This window comes from Salvelinus alpinus, chromosome 31 (genome assembly GCF_045679555.1).
Source record: "Salvelinus alpinus chromosome 31, SLU_Salpinus.1, whole genome shotgun sequence".
NCBI lineage: Eukaryota > Metazoa > Chordata > Actinopteri > Salmoniformes > Salmonidae > Salvelinus > Salvelinus alpinus.
In genome coordinates, this window is record NC_092116.1 from 34,859,216 (window position 1) to 34,880,647 (window position 21,432).

Below are 21,432 nucleotides of genomic sequence, written 5' to 3' on the forward strand. Positions count from 1 at the left end.
TATTGAATAGGATCAGTTATTCCGTTCGCCTAGGATTACCCTGCCTTCTCACCAAACCGAATTTATCCTCACCTGTTTTAATATCCCTATCCGCTATCTTTCATAGTCAGCCTACGTCTCCCAGACAGATAGACTATTTAGGTTAAAACTTTATTTGGGTATGTCTTTTGAATTAATGGCTGTCCTATTTGTACAAAACGACCGTCCTATCTAACAACACTTACTATATCCTCCCTAAATAATCCTTACGGCTTGCAAGGCCAGGATCATTTAAAGCAATATTTTTTTTTCGGTCATGCACCCACCATAGGTCTTTTCGGACCTATAACAACTTCCTTGTATTTCGGTCATACAAGTAACCCACAATATGTTTGGAATATCCGAAGCTACTATTATTGATAAATGCTAAACACGTTTAGAATTTAAAATCAAAGATAACTTACATCATACCCCCCACATTCGAGAATAAAGACTATTTACCTTCGTCTTGCAGACTGGGAAAAGCAATGCTGGTTTGATTCCGTCACCGTCTCTGTCTACCTCAGATATATATATATACCGGCCTGTTGTTTAACCTCAATTCAGAGGCCAGGACTTTAAATAACGGGTCTTGACCCGCCCGTGCACGGTTTTCGGCTAATATCTTCGGATGACAGAGGCAAAGTTTGGAAATCCGGCTCGAAGGACCAATTGTTAGTGGAATTAAATGATTCCTACAATATACTCATTAATTAAATTCAAACTGTCTATTTATAAGAATTTGTAAGATACTTATTAACATAAAATAGACAGGATACAGTCATATTAAAAGTAGATAATAGTGTTTATTCTCGGAGCAAGCTCCCATTTGATCATAAACACAGACTTATATACAATATATGACGTCATAGGTTACAGAATGAGTCTCATTGTCCTAATCAAATAGAAAACAGGTTCAAAAGTTCATTCTAACCTCACAGGGCACTCACATGAAAACACCATATAATCATTTATCCTGAAGGCTCACTATAATTGATTACCACTTGAGCAGACAACTCAAGATAATGGAAGACCTAAAAAGTGACCCACAGCCTTATCTAAACATCTCAGGGCTAAGTTGGGTCAGTTCAACCAGAGTTGAATGACCTTTTCTGCTTACTTTATAACCCACAACACAAATCTCTTTTCACCAGGCATGCAGAGTTCAATTTGTTTATAATTTTATCTTTAGCTAGAATATGTTTTAACTATTTATTAACAAAATTCCTAACACTCACTCACTCACTCACTCACTCACTCACTCACTCACTCACTCACTCACTCACTCACTCACTCACTCACTCACTCACTCACTCACACACACACACACACACACACACACACACACACACACACACACACACACACCCACCCACCCACCCACCCACCCACCCACCCACCAAGGATGGAGTGACACAGTGCGGTGCTTAATAAAGACACACAGAGCCTGCAATGGCATTACCATTATCTCTAGGCTGTGCCGAGTTCAACGAGATGCCCCGCTTGACCGTAGCTCGCTTGGTCTGAGCGCAGCAACCGTGAAAAAAAGTAGGCCCATAATGAAGCCAGGACCTAAATTTCAAGTGCTTTTGGGTGACAGCGAGAGAACCGTTAGGGTTAGAAGCACAATTGGATGTCAGGAACGTTACTGAGGTCCTCCAGATCTGTGCAAGCCTAACCTTGACCGTGTGGCATTAACCCTTAACAGTGAAAACAGATTTTTTTTCATCTCACAGTTTACAATGACATCTCTCCCCATAGGAATACATTGCCTGCTCCTCTAAATTCAACCTGAAGCCTATGTGGGTTATGAATTCCTTATGAACCTGTCTTTGATGAAAATCCTTCAGGCCACTATGAGGTATACCTGTGTCGATTCTAAGCTTCCTGAAGAAACCGGAAGTGTTAAAATCACCCTAAAAGTGTTTTGCCATACCCAATCTGCAGTTTGAGAGAAATAGTGCATTCAACCCTGTGTAAATCAGTCAGTTCTTAACGTAAAGCCTTAAAAGTAGAAACATTGTAAAAACCTACCCCAATGAGGATATGTGTTTACTTTCAGCATCCTGTGCCAACCGGAAGTGCCATAATTGGGATCAAAGGGGCTGTTTTGAAGGGTTAAAAAAGTCAGATCTTTCCAAAAATGCATATGTGTGATTAGGCAAACCTCATGAACTGTAAATCAGTCATTCATCCCATCAGATTTCCAAGAAAAACTCACACATACACACAGCAAGGATGGAGTGAGACAGTGTGGGCCTTAGAGACACACAGAGCCTGCAATAGTTACCTTTGTTCAAACTATCAAAGAACAGTCAGACCTAGAGCTCTGAAACTTTAGAAACCTGTTATAGAGCTCAAGTCGATAGTGCACGGTGAGTAATGTGGCTCTAGAAGGTTCTCAGACCGAGAAACAGCCTCGTACATTTGCAATAACTTCAATTCATTTTGACCATTACGAAAATGACGACATTTAGAAAAGTCCCAGAGTCACAAGACTAGGTGCATTGAAACCGCCTCGGTCCATAGAGACAGACCCCAATGTTTCTGTCCGAAAGCTGATTCAAGGACCCCGTAGCAACGCCCGGAAAATGTGGATATTCAGCACCAATTAAGGTCGCTACTCGGGCTCCAAATGACCTATTGAGCCGAAACTTGGGATTCGAGGTCGCCTCAGCTAGGCCTACACATAATGTCAGAACTGGACCAACAGCTAGATAGTAACTAGGTGTCATATGTTTTTATTATGGTTTAACCTTTTGTCAATAGGGGGAGCTGTTAGCATTATTTTTTTTTTTACATTTCCAAATTAAACTGCCTCGTACTCAATTCTTGATCGTACAATATGCATATTATTGTTATTATTGGATAGAAAACAGTCTATAGTTTCTATAGGAGTTGAAATTTTGTCTCTGAGTGGTACAGAACAATTTCTACAGCACTTTTCATGACAGGGTTCAGATTTCAGAAATTTTTACCTCTGATCTGGGGTCTGTTTATAAGGCCACAGTGAATGCTATGAAGAAACCGACACTACCTACGTCTTCCTCTGGGTGTCTGTACGTCATCACGTTTTCAATGAAGTCTATGGGACGTTCACAGCCATTATAAATGACAAAAATGTACAGAGACCCCTCTTTCTCAACGTGCGCCTCAAGCGTGAAGGCCATCGGACCTGCCTCGTTCCAAATCGTTTTCTAACCAGCAGTATTTCTCCGGTCATGTTTTCAGTCGTTATAGTTGTTAAAAACATCATAATGTAGTGAATTTTAACCGTTTTATATCAATTTATATCCGTTTAGTGCGATTTTGAGGAATTTCTTTGTCGTGCACTCTGAAAGTTTGGACACGCTTTAGGGTGTCGGTCGTTGGTGATGGACATTTCGAAGGACAGAGGACATCTATCGACCAAAAGACGTTTATAACATAGAAAGGATACATTGCCCAAGAATATGATGGAAGATCAGCTCAAAGTAAGCAATATTTAATATGATAAACCGTGTTTCTGTCGAAATATTTTAAACGCATACATCGCCATTTTGTTTGGTATAGCTTCACTTGGCCAACCCTGTATTGAAAAGTAAGGATAATTTAAAAAATGTAAATCAGCGGTTGCATTAAGAACTAATTTGTCTTTCGATTCCTGTCAACCCTGTATTTTTTAGTCAAGTATATGATTAGCTTTTAATTAAACTAGATCACTCTGATAGATGACGTCAGACATATTGAGGCTTGATTTCCTAGTATTTTCATTGTGTAACCACGGTTTTGTATGGCTAAATATGCACCTTTTCGAACAAACTGTATATGTATGTTGTAAAATGATGTTACAGGAGTGTCATCGGAAGAATTCTGAGAAGGTTAGTGAAAAAATTAATATCTTTTGGCGGTGGTTACGTTATAGCGCTCTTTGGCTGGAATCGATGCTCTGGTAACGTTGGAACATGTAGTATGCTAACTTATCGATTTATTGTGTTTTCGCTGAAAAACGCTTAGAAAATCTGAAATATGGTCTGAAATCACAAGAACTGGGTCTTTCCATTGCTATGCTTTGTCTATTTTTATGAAATGTTTTATGATGAGTAAATTGGTCATACACGTTGCTCTATCTAGTAATTCTAGTGGATTTGTGATGGTCGGTGCAATTGTAAACTGTGATTTCTACCTGAAATATGCACTTTTTTCTAACAAAAACTATCCTATACCATGAATATGTTATCAGACTGTCATCTGATGGTTTTTTTTATAGGTTATTGGCTATCAACATCTTAGTTGAGCCGAATTGGTGATAGCACCTGAAGGAGTAAGAAACTGATGGAGTTAGAATAGTGGTGTATTTTGCTAACGTGTTTAGCTAATAGATTTACATATTTTGTCTTCCCTGTAAAACATTTAAAAAATCTGAAATGGTGGCTTTATTCACAAGATCTGTATCTTTCATCTGGTGTCTTGGACTTGTGATTTAATGATATTTAGATGCTACTATCTACTTCTGAAGCTATGCTATCTATGCTAATCAGTGTGTGGGGGGTGGGGGGTGCTCCCGGATCCGGGTTTCTGAGGCAGTAAAAGTTAAACAGAAGGCGCTGTGAATTTTGGGCCTGCTCTGATATATGTGATAGTTGGCTTCTAAATGAGTTTGATAAAGTGGGTGTGGTGTCAGTTTGTATCAGTTTGTTGTAAGGATGATATCTAATTGACTGATGGACGGTGACTTGCTGGCTGACTTTTGTCCATTTGCAATATGTTTAAACAGTGATGAACCATCACCAAAAAGACAGACTGAAATCAACACTAAAAATGGCATCACCATAGTCTCTAGGCCTTGCCGAGTTCAACGAGATGCCCCGCTTGACCGTAGCTCACTCTGAGCGCAGCAACCGTGAAAAAAAGCAGGCCCAAAATGCAGCCTGTCCCTAAATTTCAGGTGCTTTTGGGGGACAGCGGCGGAACCGTTAGGGTTAGAAGGACAATTCAACCACAGCAATGTTCATAAGGTCCTCCCGATCTGTGCAAGCCCAACCTTGACCGCGTGGCATTTACCCTTAACCTTTCTAGAACCTCAACCCCGGATCCGGGATCACCCCCCACCCCCCACACACTGATTAGCATAGATAGCATAGCTTCAGAAGTAGATAGTAGCATCTAAATATCATTAAATCACAAGTCCAAGACACCAGATGAAAGATACAGATCTTGTGAATAAAGCCACCATTTCAGATTTTTAAAATGTTTTACAGGGAAGACAAAATATGTAAATCTATTAGCTAAACACGTTAGCAAAATACACCACTATTCTAACTCCATCAGTTTCTTACTCCTTCAGGTGCTATCACCAATTCGGCTCAACTAAGATATTGATATCCACTAACCAAGAAAAAACCTCTTCAGATGACAGTCTGATAACATATTCATGGTATAGGATAGTTTTTGTTAGAAAAAAGTGCATATTTCAGGTAGAAATCACAGTTTACAATTGCACCGACCATCGCAAATCGACTAGAATTACTAGATAGAGCAACGTGTATGACCAATTTACTCATCATAAAACATTTCATAAGAATAGACAAAGCATAGCAATGGAAAGACCCAGATCTTGTGATTCCAGACAATATTTCAGATTTTCTAAGCGTTTTACAGCGAAAACACAATAAATCGATAAGTTAGCATACTACATGTGAAAACGTTACCAGAGCATCGATTCCAGCCAAAGAGCGCTATAACGTAATCACCGCCAAAAGATATTAATTTTTTCACTAACCTTCTCAGAATTCTTCCGATGACACTCCTGTAACATCATTTTACAACATACATATACAGTTTGTTCGAAAAGGTGCATATTTAGCCATACAAAACCGTGGTTACACAATAAAAATACTAGGAAATCAAGCCTCAATATGTCTGACGTCATCTATCAGAGTGATCTAGTTTAATTAAAAGCTAATCATATACTTGACTAAAAAATACAGGGTTGACAGGAATCGAAAGACAAATTAGTTCTTAATGCAACCGCTGATTTACATTTTTAAAATTATCCTTACTTTTCAATACAGGGTTGGCCAAGTGAAGCTACACCAAACAAAATGGCGATGTATGCGTTTAAAATATTTCGACAGAAACACGGTTTATCATATTAAATATTGCTTACTTTGAGCTGATCTTCCATCATATTCTTGGGCAATGTATCCTTTCTATGTTATAAACGTCTTTTGGTCGATAGATGTCCTCTGTCCTTCGAAATGTCCACTAACAACGACCGAGACCGCGAAACGTTCCCAAAGCTAGAAAGTGCACGACAAATAAATTCCTCAGAATCGCACTAAACGGATATAAATTGCTATAAAACGGTTAAAATTAACTACATTCTGATGTTTTTAACAACTATAACGACTGAAAACATGACCGGAGAAATATAGCTGGTTAGAAAACGATTTGGAACGAGACAGGTCCGATGGCCTTCACGCTTGAGGCGCACGTTGAGAAAGGGCGGTCTCTGTACATTTTGGTCATTTATAATGGCTGTGAACGTCCCATCGATTTCATTGAAAACGTGATGACGTACAGACACCCAGAGGAAGACGTAGGCAGTGTCGGTTTCTTCATAGCATTCACTGTGGCCTTATAAACAGACCCCAGATCAGAGGTAAAAATTTCTGAAATCTGAACCCTGTCATGAAAAGTGCTGTAAAAATTGTTCTGTACCACTCAGAGACAAAATTTCAACTCCTATAGAAACTATAGACTGTTTTCTATCCAATAATAACAATAATATGCATATTGTACGATCAAGAATTTAGCACGAGGCAGTTTAATTTGGAGACCCAAATATGCTAATGCGGAACAGCACCCCCTATAGTTGCAAGAAGTTAACAGTGAAAACTGATTTTTTTAATCTCACAGATTACAATGACATCTCTCCCCATAGGAATACATTGCCTGCTCCTCTGAATTCAACCTGAAGCCTATGTGGGTTATGAATGCCTTATGAACCTGTCTTCGATGACAATCCATCAGGCCACTATGAGGTCTACCTAGGTCGATTCTAAGCTCCCTGGAGCAACCGGAATTGGTTAGAATCAAATTGCCATATCCAACCTGCAGTTTGAGAGAAATAGTGCATTCGACCCTGTGTAAATCAGTCAGTTCTTAATGTAAAGACTTAAAACTCAGGATTCTGTAAAAGCCTACCCCAATGAGGATATGTGTTTACTTTTAGCTTCCTGTGCCAACCGGAAGTGCCATACTTGGGGTCAAAGGGGCTGTTTTGAAGGGTTAAAAAAGTCAGATCTTTCCAAAACTTCATATGTGTGATTGGGCAACGTTCATGAACTGTAAATCAGTCATTAATCCCATCAGATTTCCAAGAAAAATTCACACTAACACACACATAGCAAGGATGGAGTGAGACAGTCGGGGGCTTAGAGACACACAGAGCCTGCAATAGTTACCTTTGTTCAAACTATCAAAGAACCGTCAGACCTAGAGCTCTGAATCTTTCGACACCTGTTATAGAGCTCAAGTCGATAGTGCACGGTGAGTAATGTTGCTCTAGAAGGTTCTCAGACCGAGAAACAGCCTCGTACATTTGCAATAACTTCAATTCATTTTGACCATTACGAAAATGACGACATTTAGAAAAGTCTCAGAGTCACAAGACTAGGTGCCTTGAAACCGCCTCGGTCCATAGAGACGGACCCCAATGTTTCTGTCCGAAAGCTGATTCAAGGACCCCGTAGCAACGCCCGGAAAATGTGTATATTCAGCACCAATTAAGGTCGCTACTTGGGCTCCAAATGACCTATTGAGCCGAAACTTGGGATTCGAGGTCGCCTCAGCTAGGCCTACACATAATATCAGAACTGGACCAACAGCTAGATAGTAACTAGGTGTCATATGTTTTTATTATGGTTTAAACAGAAGGCGCTGTGAATTTTGGGCCTGCTCTGAAATATGTGATAGTTGGCTTCTAAATGAGTTTGAAAAAGTGGGTGTGGTGTCAGTTTGTATCAGTTTGTTGTAAGGATGATATCTAATTGACTGATGGACGGTGACTTGCTGGCTGACTTTTGTCCATTTGCAATATGTTTAAACAGTGATGAACCATCACCAAAAAGACAGACTGAAATCAACACTAAAAATGGCATCACCATAGTCTCTAGACCTTGCCGAGTTCAACGAGATGCCCCGCTTGACCGTAGCTCGCTCTGAGCGCAGCAACCGTGAAAAAAGCATGCCCAAAATGCAGCCTGTCCCTAAATTTCAGGTGCTTTTGGGGGACAGCGGCGGAACCGTTAGGGTTAGAAGGACAATTCAACCACAGGAATGTTCATAAGGTCCTCCCGATCTGTGCAAGCCCAACCTTGACCGCGTGGCATTTACCCTTAACAGTGAAAACTGATTTTTTTCATCTCACAGATTACAATGACATCTCTCCCCATAGGAATACATTGCCTGCTCCTCTGAATTCAACCTGAAGCCTATGTGGGTTATGAATGCCTTATGAACCTGTCTTCGATGACAATCCATCAGGCCACTATGAGGTATACCTAGGTCGATTCTAAGCTCCCTGGAGCAACCGGAAGTGGTTAGAATCAAATTGCCATATCCAACCTGCAGTTTGAGAGAAATAGTGCATTCGACCCTGTGTAAATCAGTCAGTTCTTAATGTAAAGACTTAAAACTCAGGATTCTGTAAAAGCCTACCCCAATGAGGATATGTGTTTACTTTTAGCTTCCTGTGCCAACCGGAAGTAACATACTTGGGGTCAAAGGGGCTGTTTTGAAGGGTTAAAAAAGTCAGATCTTTCCAAAACTTCATATGTGTGATTGGGCAACGTTCATGAACTGTAAATCAGTCATTAATCCCATCAGATTTCCAAGAAAAACAAGACTAGGTGCCTTGAAACCGCCTCGGTCCATAGAGACGGACCCCAACGTTTCTGTCCGATAGCTCATTCAAGGACCCCGTAGCAACGCCCAGAAAATGTGGATTTTCAGCACCAATTATGGTCTCTGCTTGGGCTCGAGCCGAAACTTGGGATTCGAGGTCGCCTCAGCTTGGCCCACACATAATGTCAGAACTGGACCCGCAGCTAGATAGTAACTAAGTGTTATATGTTTTTATAATGGTTAAAACAGAAGGCACTGTGCATTTTGGGCCTGCTCTGAAATATCTGATAGTTGGCTTCTAAATGAGTTTGTAAAAGTGGGTGTGGTGTCAGTTTATATAAGTTTGGTGTAAGAATGATATCTAATTGACTGATGGACGGTGACTTGCTGGCTGCTCGAAACGTTTGACCCAAGTTAAACAATTTAAAGGCAATGCTACCAAATACTAATTGAGTGTATGTAAACTTCTGATCCACTGGGAATGTGATGAAAGAAATAAAAGCTGAAATAAATAATTATCTCTACTATGATTCTGACAATTCACATTCTTAAAAGAAAATGGTGATCCTAACTGACTTAAGAAAGGGAATTTTCACAATGATTAAATATCAGGAATTGTGAAAAACTGAGTATAAATGTATTTGGCTAAGGTGTATGTCAACTTCTGACTTCAATTGTATGTCCTGTGGAGAAGTTCATATTTTATTTACCTAGGCATGTCATTTAAGAACAAATTCTTATTTACAATGACAGCCTACTGGGGAAACAGTGGGTTAACTACCTTGTTCAGGGGCAGAACGACAGATTTTTACCTTGTCGGCTGAGAGATTCGATCCAGCAATATTTTGATACTGGCCCAACACTCTAACCACTAGGCTACCTGCCACCCCACATACAGTGGTTGTATTTTAATGTCGGGCTATAGGGAAGATAGGTCTTGTGCAGATGTTCATATTGAAACATGTATTTATACGTTTTTTGTTCCCAACTTAATTTGTTAATCCCTCCAGTTCAGAATCACCACCTCCACTAGTTAATATCTCTGTTAATGCCTCCAGTTCAGCATCACCACCTCCACTAGCTAGTATCTCTGTTAATCCCTCCAGTTCAGCATCACCACCTCCACTAGCTAGTATCTCTGTTAATCCCTCCAGTTCAGAATCACCACCTCCACTAGCTAGTATCTCTGTTAATCCCTCCAGTTCAGCATCACCACCTCCACTAGCTAGTATCTCTGTTAATCCCTCCAGTTCAGCATCACCACCTCCACTAGCTAGTATCTCTGTTAATCCCTCCAGTTCAGAATCACCACCTCCACTAGCTAGTATCTCTGTTAACTTCTCACGAGTCATCTACCCGGGTCCGGGATCACCCCCCACCCCCCACACACTGATTAGCATAGCTAGCATAGCTTCACAAGTAGATAGTAGCATCTAAATATCATTAAATCACAAGTCCAAGACACCAGATGAAAGATACAGATCTTGTGAATAAAGCCACCATTTCAGATTTTTAAAATGTTTTACAGGGAAGACAAAATATGTAAATCTATTAGCTAAACACGTTAGCAAAATACACAATTTCTTTGTCCACCATTTTTTCTCTCCACCAGTAGCTATCACCAATTTGGCTAAACTAAGATATTGATAGCCACTAACCAAGAAAAAACCTCTTCAGATGACAGTCTGATAACATATTCATGGTATAGGATAGTTTTTGTTAGAAAAAAGTGCATATTTCAGGTAGAAATCACAGTTCTACATTGCAGCTGCAATCTGAAATAGCGTTGGAAGCATCCGGAATAATTACAGAGACCCCAGAGACCGACGTCAATTACCAAAAGAATCATCCTAAAACACTTCAGAAAAATAGACAGCCTACAGCAATCGAAAGACACAGATCTTGTGAATCCAGAGAATATTTCAGATTTTCTAAGTGTTTTACAGCGAAAACACAATATAGCATTATATGAGCGTACCACAATAGCCAGAATCACAACCGCATTTACCAGCTGTAAATGTTAGCGATCGTAACAACCCAACAAAAGATATATAATTTGACTAACCTTAATATACTTCATCAGATGACAGACCTGTAACATCATATTACACAATGCATATAGCTTTTGTTCGAAAATGTGCATATTTAGCAGCACAAATCGTGGTTATACTATGTAATCACTACAAACATTGCATGTATTCTGGCCGGCGCCATTTTGGATTAGCGCCTATTCTTATAAAAATACTATTCATAAACTTGACTAAAAAATATAAGTTGGACAACAATCGAAAGATAAATTAGTTCTTAATGCAATCGCTATGTTAGATTTTTAAAATTAACGTTACTAGACATATAGTGTGCGTTGCAGCCAGACCAGTGCCTGCAAAAGTGGCGCGCAAACACTATGACATTTTTCCACATAAATACGTAATAACATCATAAATAGTTCCTACTTTTGGACGAGCTTCCATCAGTATCTTGGGCAATGTGTCTTTTCTTCAAAAGAATAGTTGCTTTGTTGTAAAACGTCCTCTTCACCTTTGGAACTAGCTGCTACCATTAGCTATGTCGCACACACATGTCCAAATCCTCAAACTAGATACAAAGGAAATTCAGAAAAATAGCACTATACTCGCATAAACTGATCTAAATCGGTTTCAAATAACATCGTTATGATGTTTCTAACACCTATATTTAATTAAATTACAGACGGATACATCTCTGGTCGATAACTGAGCGTTCCAAAATTTCATCCTGACTTCTTGCCAGGCGCCATGACGAACGAGACAAAGAAAGGTACTCTCGTTCCATCCGGCTTTATAACCTCGGACAGCTACGTAGACAGACCATTCCACTTCTCATTGGTTACTGACATCCAGGGGAAGGCGGGTGCAGTTCAATTCCAGCCATAGGATATACACAGGCTTTAAAACTGAACCCAGATCAGAGGATAATTCTCAGACCTTCGCAAGTCATGTCAGGATTTTTGCTGTAGAGGGAGTTCTGGGTCACCCACAGACATAATTAAAACGGTTTTAGAAACTAGACAGTGTTTTCTATCCAATATTAGTAAGGATATGCATATTGTACGATCAAGAATTGAGCAATAGGCCGTTTAATTTGGAGGCCAAAAAATGCTAATGCGGAACAGCACCCCCTATAGTTGCAAGAAGTTAATCCCTCCAGTTCAGAATCACCACTTCCACTAGCTAGTATCTCTGTTAATCACTCCAGTTCAGCATCACCTCCTCCACTAGCTAGTATCTCTGTTAATCCCTCCAGTTCAGCATCACCTCCTCCACTAGCTAGTATCTCTGTTAATCCCTCCAGTTCAGCGTCACCACCTCCACTAGACAGTAGGTCTACTAGTGAGTCAGACTCAGCGGGTGAGGGAGATGGGAAGCTGGGAAAGTGCATCCACTAACCAAGTGCTTGGAGCAGGTTCAATTTTCTGTTCAATAACAAGCAAATGTATTACCCCTGGCTTGTCATGCAGAATTCAAAGCTGGGCTGTACAACATGCAAAAAGGTAGGGAGCTTTGGTCTAGAAACAACCCTCTCTCTCTTCTCTCCCCTCCCCTCTCTCTCTTCTCTCCCCTCCCCTCTCTCTCTTCTCTCCCCTCCCTCTCTCTCTTCTCTCCCCTCCCCTCCCCTCTCTCTCTTCTCTCCCCTCCCCTCCCCTCTCTCTCTTCTCTCCCCTCCCCTCTCTCTCTTCTCTCCCCTCCCCCCTCTCTCTTCTCTCCCCTCCCCTCTCTCTCTTCTCTCCCCTCCCCTCTCTCTCTTCTCTCCCCTCCCCTCTCTCTCTTCTCTCCCCTCTTCTCCTCCACACATTTGTCTCATATCTTATTTTCTTGTACCACCTCACTTCAGACTTCATCCATCTATTCCATTGTCCTGTTCTTCCAGAAATACAGAAAGTCACCTTGATGACAAGGTTTGGTGAAATAGAGGATTGACCCTCACAAAGAAAAGGCACGCTAGCTATTCACCCTCTCCCACCTTCTCTCCTCCTCACAAAGGAATGCTGCTGGTCCTACAACATATTTCTCCTCCAATACTTCAGCCTTAAGACATTGACCCATCACCTCTCCTCCTTCCCTCTCCTCTTCTCTTCACCCCCTCTCCTAACAACACAACCCTGGTCCTACTACATATCTCCCTTACAGCCCTTCAGCCTTAAGACATTGACCCTTCACCTCACCTGTAATAGAATGAATAGAATGAAGACGTTGTAGAATTCGACAGTCATTCCTGTTCCATGTCAACGTTCCGTGCTGGCTGGACCGGACCGGCAGCCTTACAAGGTGTGATGTTAGGAATATCTATTTTATTGATGCATATTAGAAGCCTGGATAATACAAGTTACATTAAGTTTTCTTTGTATGGTCCATTATGTAGTTTGGTGTATGACTGGACTCATTTCAGATAGAAAGTCACGTTATAGATCTGTCATTCCCATGGGAAGTGAGTCAATAAGTTGTAGATCTATTCTATGTGCACTATGGTTTCTCTAACCTTAATCTTTGACATTTTTGGTTATTGGAAATATACTTTACAGTGGTTTAGATGGTACAGTGATTCTCTACATGTTACATTGATTGTTGTGTCACATCAACTGAAATCAGGAGGATATTTAAGAATCTTAGAAACCATGGAAATGGAACCAGGAAATGGCAGAGATAAATATGACATATAATGCCATTAGAGGCAACTATTTATGTATTGCTTAGTTTACTAAACTCTATTTAAGTAATTACCTCCTGACAACATTTCAAATTAAATCATACTGTGAGATTATGAGGTTTATGGTATTTTTTGGGACTTTGCACAATACTTTTGTGCTACGATCATGTGAAACCTTCCTACAAACTTCTGCTAACATTAGCCACCGCTACCCGAGAATGATTGGGAGTGGTGGGGCAGGCTGTGCCTGTACTCCTCTCCCTGTCTTGCATTTTCAACGGTCTGAAGGGTGCTGGAAATTATTATCTTGTTAATGCAAAGACCAGGAATCTCTGGAAAAAAATACAAGTCGATTCTTTAAATTCATTGTAAAATACGGTTACAAACAGAAACACAAGCCAGTGTAACATATGTACGCAATTACATGGGTAGCATTACAAATCACAACTTCCTATCTTTATAGTGCCCTACTTTTGACCAAAGTCATATGGGCCCTGGTCAAAAGTAGGGCACAATATCATAGGCGATAGGGAGCCATTTGGGACAGCCTTGGTGGGTCCCTAAGGAGTGTAGTGGCCCATCTCTGATACAGTGATTTGGGGTGAATAAAGCTCATCATTAGCTAACAGAAAGACACCAGGGTTGGCACTTAATTCAAATAGAACACAGATCATTCAAATTAATAAAAAATTCCAGAGTTAGATGGTGACATCACAATGATGACAAAAGGTTTTCCTGCTCATTATTTATCTCCTTCTGAAATGTCATTGTGTTTCCAAGACATTGTAATGCACTTCAGACTACATCTTCATCAGCTTCAATTAGGTAGAATTAAGTATCTTCATAACCATATTGTGACCCAATATGCAGCACATGAATGTGTTACAAAAGTTGAATACGTTCAATTTGAATTGACCCCAACCCTGTCAAACAGGTAGATATCGGACAGGTCCAGCAGGTTTTGGGCTGGACAGAAAGTATGTGGAGGGTTGAAGGATGAGAGATTGAGAAAAATAGAGGGAGGGGTCTGACTGGACGGGTCCTTAAATAGGAGTTGAGGGAGAGGTAGAACTCAACTCACAGGCAGGACAGAGAGAGACCCAGGGAAGACCTTTGAAGATCTCTGAAGAAGAGAAGCTACAACTGAAGACTTCAGAAGGTGAGATTTCAACATCTGTTCATCTAATACTGTACCTGACTGCGTCCCAACTGACCTCCTATTCCCTTTGTAGTGAGCTACTTTAGACAAGGGTCCATATTACCTTTGGGGCCCTGAGCTATTCTCTATTTAGTTCACTGTGGGCCCTGGTCCAAAGTAGTGCACTACATAGGGGATAAGAAGCCATTTGGGAAGCATCCATGTTCCTGTGTGCAAGGAGAATCTATTGTAAGTGGTTGAAGAGATGATACCTGGGATCACCAGGACCGAGTTGGGAAAATGCTGCCTTAGCAGTTGCATAAGTTTTGTAGCTTACACAGGGTTTCCTTAACCTCTCTGTCACGGATCCCTCCGGTACTGTTGCTCTTTCCGTGCACCGGTTTCGGAGGCCAACGTCACCGGCCTCTAGGAACTGAACTGTGTCATTACCCACACCTGGTCCACATATTCTCCCCTGAATAGTAATTATATGTTTGTGCCCTTTGTTCTCAATTGGGCTGTCGATTTATTGTTCCAATGTCCATCGGTCGTTGGTCGTGTGAGTACCTGTGCCTTGTCGTGTTGGCTTTCGTGCCACTTGTATTGTGAATAGATGATTACGGGTCTCGTCCCGTGTTGTATCATTGTGCGCTTCTGTTTTCGGGTCTCCTCCTGTGTACTTATTCGAGGTAATCCTCGCTCTTTTAAATGTGATTTATGCTGCAGTAGTTTATGTGTCGGGGGGCTGGTGGTTAGAGTGTTGGACTAGTAACCGAAAGGTTGCAAGATCGAATCCCCGAACTGACAAGGTACAAATCTGTCATTCCTAGACCCATTAAAATCTCACTACTATTCCACTACCTCAGTACTGGGTTTAGAAAATGTCTGCTTTGGCAGTTGCTTAAGTTTTGCACCTTACAGTTGGTTTCCTTAACCTCTCCTCTAGTACACACAGCCATTCCAGATTTAAAATGCTCAACTAATCTTACACTCTTTCTCTCTCAGGAGACGATCACCATGGCGATATTCACCATCCTTCTGCTTGTCAGCACAGCTTTTGCTCTGGGAGGTAAGCGTGACATACCTCACACCTACTCACCAACATTTTAATAAAAACATTTGTTGGTGTTGCTCTGTCCTACTTCACACACATGTAGGTATTAATACGCAGGTGTGATTTGGAAATGTGTTTCTATTCATAACCGGTTCTCCATGGGACACCCTCTGAGAGGTCAGCCATTATCAACCTTGACACTGGAGAAATGAAGGTTGTGCCTTGCTGAAGGGCACATAGACGGATATATCAACTTGTCAGCTCACTGATTTGAAATACTAGCCCAACTCTCAAACAGCAGGCTACCTGCCACTCCTCTAGTTCCAGAGATGAATATTGGTGTCTAGATGCTGGACTGAGTTATTCTGATATGAATGGTTAGATCATTCAACTGGATGTATGATTGGATTGTCTACCAACTATCAGGAAATAACACTGATACAATTTCCAGTCTTAGTTTCATCAGCTCTTCTACGGAACAGAATTGACTGCACAGGGCTTTTAAACAAGTAGCAGAACTTCAATATTTAGACAGGAAGTACCTAGGTTGCATCTGAAATGGAACCCTATTCCGTATAAACTACTTCTGAATAGGCACATAGAGAACCGGTTAACATAGGGAGAACCGGTTAACATAGGGGACGCACCCCAAGATTCCAGAATGTATGTCCAGAAATGTATATTGTCCTGCAATGTTATGTCCACATTACAATGTATGTTACCTGTGTCCAGATGCTATGATACGACCCAAGACCCCATGTGAGGATGCTAGACATGACTCTTTAAATGGCTCAATTGGAGCCTACGTCCCCACGTGTGACGACAATGGACAATACACCCCCGAGCAATGTTGGGGCTCTACAGGTTAACACTGGCGCACACGCACGCACAAAATAATCAATTCAGTTGAATGTGACGATTCAATGTGTTTATATTATATATGCAACATGTCTTTCTGGTAGGTTACTGTTGGTGTGTGACCAATACCGGACAGAAGATCCCGGGTACTGAGACTCCACCAGGAACTGCTAGAATCAACTGTGCCACACAGAGTAAGTGAGGCCCTGTGGTCTCATCCAACACCATCACCACTTTAAACTCCAACACATCACTACTCTTGCTTCCTACCTTGGATATCTTTATACTTTCTTTACAAGATGCTCCACTGATTTCAGAATCATGATCTCTCTTCTTCCTGTGTCTTTCTGTATCACGATCTCTCTTCTTCCTGTGTCTTTCTGTATCATGATCTCTCTTCTTCCTGTGTCTTTCTGCATCATGATCTCTCTTCTTCCTGTGTTTTTCCACTTCCGACCATTCAAGTCATTAACCCTCATCCTCCCGCTACATACCATCAGAACTGACAGCCATATTGTTCTCATTCCAGCACAGCTGTTGCTTCAACAACTCTTTCTTAATTTCCTGCATTTTTTCTGCACTACTCGCCGCCATTTCGGACCTCCAACTCTCCTTGCGGGGTTCCAGAGGGAGGGTTCTGACTGGACGGGTCCTTAAAAAGGAGAGGAGGGGAGAGGTAGAATTTAACTCACAGGCAGGACAGAGAGAGAGATAGACCCAGTGAAGACCTTTGAAGATCTCTGAAGGAGTGAAGCAACAACTGAAGATTTCAGAAATGTACATCTGAAATGGCTTCCTATTCAGTATAGGGCACTGCTTCTGACCAGGGCCAATAGGGTAACAGGGTCCCATATAGGATGCAGTCTCCTGACCAGGGCCAATAGGGGAACAGGGTCCCATATAGGATGCAGTCTCCTGACCAGGGCCCAAAGGGGAACAGGGTCCCATATAGGATGCAGTCTCCTGACCAGGGCCCAAAGGGGAACAGGGTCCCATATAGGATGCAGTCTCCTGACCAGGGCCAATAGGGGAACAGGGTCCCATATAGGATGCAGTCTCCTGACCAGGGCCCAAAGGGGAACAGGGTCCCATATAGAATGCAGTCTCCTGACCAGGGCCCAAAGAGGAACAGGGTCCCATATAGGATGCAGTCTCCTGACCAGGGCCAAAAGTGGAACAGGGTCCCATATAGGATGCAGTCTCCTGAACAGGGCCCAAACGGGAACAGGGTCCCATATAGGATGCTGTCTCCTGACCAGGGCCCTTCGGGGAACAAGGTCCCATATAGGATGCAGTCTCCTGACCAGGGCCCAAAGGGGAACAGGGTCCCATATAGGATGCAGTCTCCTGACCAGGGCCCAAAGGGGAACAGGGTCCCATATAGGATGCAGTCTCCTGACCAGGGCCCAAAGGGGAACAGGGTCCCATATAGGATACAGTCCATGATTCCAGAATGTATATCCATCATTGTTATGTTATGTCCACATTACATTGTATGTTCCCTGTATCCAGATGCTACGATACGACCCAAGACCCCCCTGTGAGCGTGCTAGAGATGCTGTGATAAATGGCCCAATTGGAGCCTTCATCCCCACGTGTGATGCCGCTGGACAATACACCCCTGAGCAATGTTCCGGCTCTACAGGTTAACACACACACGCATACAAGCCCACAGTAAATTCTCCAATTCAGTTGAATGTGACAATTAAATCTCTTACTGTAAAATGTGTAAATATTGTCTATGTAACAGGTTATTAACATGTCATATTCTGGTAGGTTACTGTTGGTGTGTGAACAGTTCAGGACAGAAGATCCAGGGTACTGAGACTCCACCAGGAACTGCTAGAATCAACTGTGCCACACAGAGTAAGTGAGGCCCTGTGGTCTCATCCAACACCATCACCACTTTAAACTCCAACACATCACTACTCTTGCTTCCTACCTTGGATATCTTTATACTTTCTTTACAAGATGCTCCACTGATTTCAGAATCATGATCTCTCTTCTTCCTGTGTCTTTCTGTATCACGATCTCTCTTCTTCCTGTGTCTTTCTGTATCATGATCTCTCTTCTTCCTGTGTCTTTCTGCATCATGATCTCTCTTCTTCCTGTGTTTTTCCACTTCCGACCATTCAAGTCATTAACCCTCATCCTCCCGCTACATTCCATCAGAACTGACAGCCATATTGTTCTCATTCCAGCACAGCTGTTGCTTCACCAACTCTTTCTTAATTTCCTGCATTTTTTCTGCACTACTCGCCGCCATTTCGGACCTCCAACTCTCCGTGCGGGGTTCCAGAGGGAGGGTTCTGACTGGACGGGTCCTTAAAAAGGAGAGGAGGGGAGAGGTAGAATTTAACTCACAGGCAGGACAGAGAGAGAGATAGACCCAGTGAAGACCTTTGAAGATCTCTGAAGGAGTGAAGCAACAACTGAAGATTTCAGAAATGTACATCTGAAATGGCTTCCTATTCAGTATAGGGCACTGCTTCTGACCAGGGCCAATAGGGTAACAGGGTCCCATATAGGATGCAGTCTCCTGACCAGGGCCAATAGGGGAACAGGGTCCCATATAGGATGCAGTCTCCTGACCAGGGCCCAAAGGGGGACAGGGTCCCATATAGGATGCAGTCTCCTGACCAGGGCCCAAAGGGGAACAGGGTCCCATATAGGATGCAGTCTCCTGACCAGGGCCAATAGGGGAACAGGGTCCCATATAGGATGCAGTCTCCTGACCAGGGCCCAAAGGGGAACAGGGTCCCATATAGAATGCAGTGTCCTGACCAGGGCCCAAAGAGGAACAGGGTCCCATATAGGATGCAGTCTCCTGACCAGGGCCAATAGGGGAACAGGGTCCCATATAGAAATTAACTCACAGGCAGGACAGAGAGAGAAAGAGAGAGACCCAGTGAAGACCTTTGAAGATCTCTGAAGGAGTGAAGCAACAACTGAAGATTTCAGAAATGTACATCTGAAATGGCTTCCTATTCAGTATAGGGCACTGCTTCTGACCAGGGCCAATAGGGGAACAGGGTCCCATATAGGATGCAGTCTCCTGACCAGGGCCAATAGGGGAACAGGGTCCCATATAGGATGCAGTCTCCTGACCAGGGCCAATAGGGGAACAGGGTCCCATATAGGATGCAGTCTCCTGACCAGCGCCCCATATAGGATGCAGTCTCCTGACCAGGGCCCAAAGGGGAACAGGGTCCCATATAGGATGCAGTCTCCTGACCAGGGCCAATAAGGGAACAGGGTCCCATATAGGATGCAGTCTCCTGACCAGGGCCAATAGGGGAACAGGGTCCCATATAGGATGCAGTCTCCTGACCAGGGCCAATAGGGGAACAGGGTCCCATATAGGATGCAGTCCATGATTCCAGAATGTATATCCGTCATTGTTATGTTATGTTATGTCCACATTACAATGTATGTTACCTGTGTGTCCAGATGGTACGATACGACCCATGACCCCCTGTGAGCGTGCTAGAGATGCCGCGACACATGGCCCAATTGGAGCCTACATCCCCACGTGTGACAATGCTGGACGATACACCCCTGAGCAATGTTGGGGCTCTACAGGTTAAAACACACGCACGCACGCACGCACGCACACACACACACACACACACACACACACACACTATAAATGATCCAATTCAGTTTAACGTGACAATTCAATGTGTTACAGTAAAATGTATATTTGTGTAAATATTGTATACGTAACAGGTTATTAACATGTCTTTCTGGTAGGTCAATGTTGGTGTGTGAACAGTTCAGGACAGAAGATCCCGGGTACTGAGACTCGACCTGTCACTGCTAGAATCAACTGTTCCACCAAGTGTAAATGAGGCCCTGTGGTCTCATCCAACACCATCACCACTTTAAACTCCAACACATCACTACTCTTCTTCCTACCTTGGATCTCTTTATCCTTTCTTTACAAGATGCTCCACTGATTTCAGAATCATGATCTCTCTTCTTCCTGTCTTTCTGTATCATGATCTCTCTTCTTCCTGTGTCTTTCTGGAAATTCTATCCTTAATCAATAGTGAGGAGAGGCAAAATTAATAATCAATCAAGGTGTTACTTTTATTAAAAGACTTGTTATAACAAGGAGGCTGGTCGCCCCACCCCCTCAGGTGTTGGAGTAAGAGCCCACTGAGTGGAATTCGCTTCTGGATTATATACTATCTCAGGATTGGTGCAACCTCAGATGACGTACAATGGTTCCAAACAACATCCTGTACCAGACCTTGTGTCTTCCTGTATCATGATCTCTCTTCTTCCTGTGTCTTCCTGTATCATGATCTCTCTTCTTCCTGTCTTTCACTATCTTGATCTCTCTTCTTCCTGTGTTTTTCCACTTCCGACCATTCAGGTCATTAACCCTCATCCTCCCGCTACATTCCATCAGAACTGACAGCCATATTGTTCTCATTCCAGCACAGCTGTTGCTTGTGAAAATTCAATGTGACAATTCAATTTGTATTACAGTAACGTTTGATGTGCACGCAGGAACAACTTATACACTAAACTTAAAGTCTTTGCAGATTGTTCTGCATGTTGTTAAAGTCTTTGTCTAATTCCTCGCAGATGAAAGGCGATGAAAATACTGTGAAAATACATTGGAAATACCTTGACAGTTGTCTTTACTGTACTATGGGAGCTGACTCACATTCAATACAAAATAAATACGTGAAGGAGATTAAACTGTTGATTTACTTACTTTCTTGTCGGTGTGATATTCTGAACAATTTGACTGCACCAGTTCATTTTCTGGGAAATGGAG

At 42.3% G+C, this 21,432-nt stretch overlaps 1 protein-coding gene and 1 pseudogene across 1 annotated transcript in view; one reads left to right on the forward strand and one right to left on the reverse strand.

The window, feature by feature from the left end:
• The window catches only part of LOC139561536 (equistatin-like), a 143,764-nt gene that overhangs the window by 38,033 nt on the left and 84,299 nt on the right, over positions 1–21,432 (reverse strand). The window lies entirely within an intron of this gene.
• On the forward strand, positions 14,643–21,368 carry LOC139561538 (equistatin-like; annotated as a pseudogene).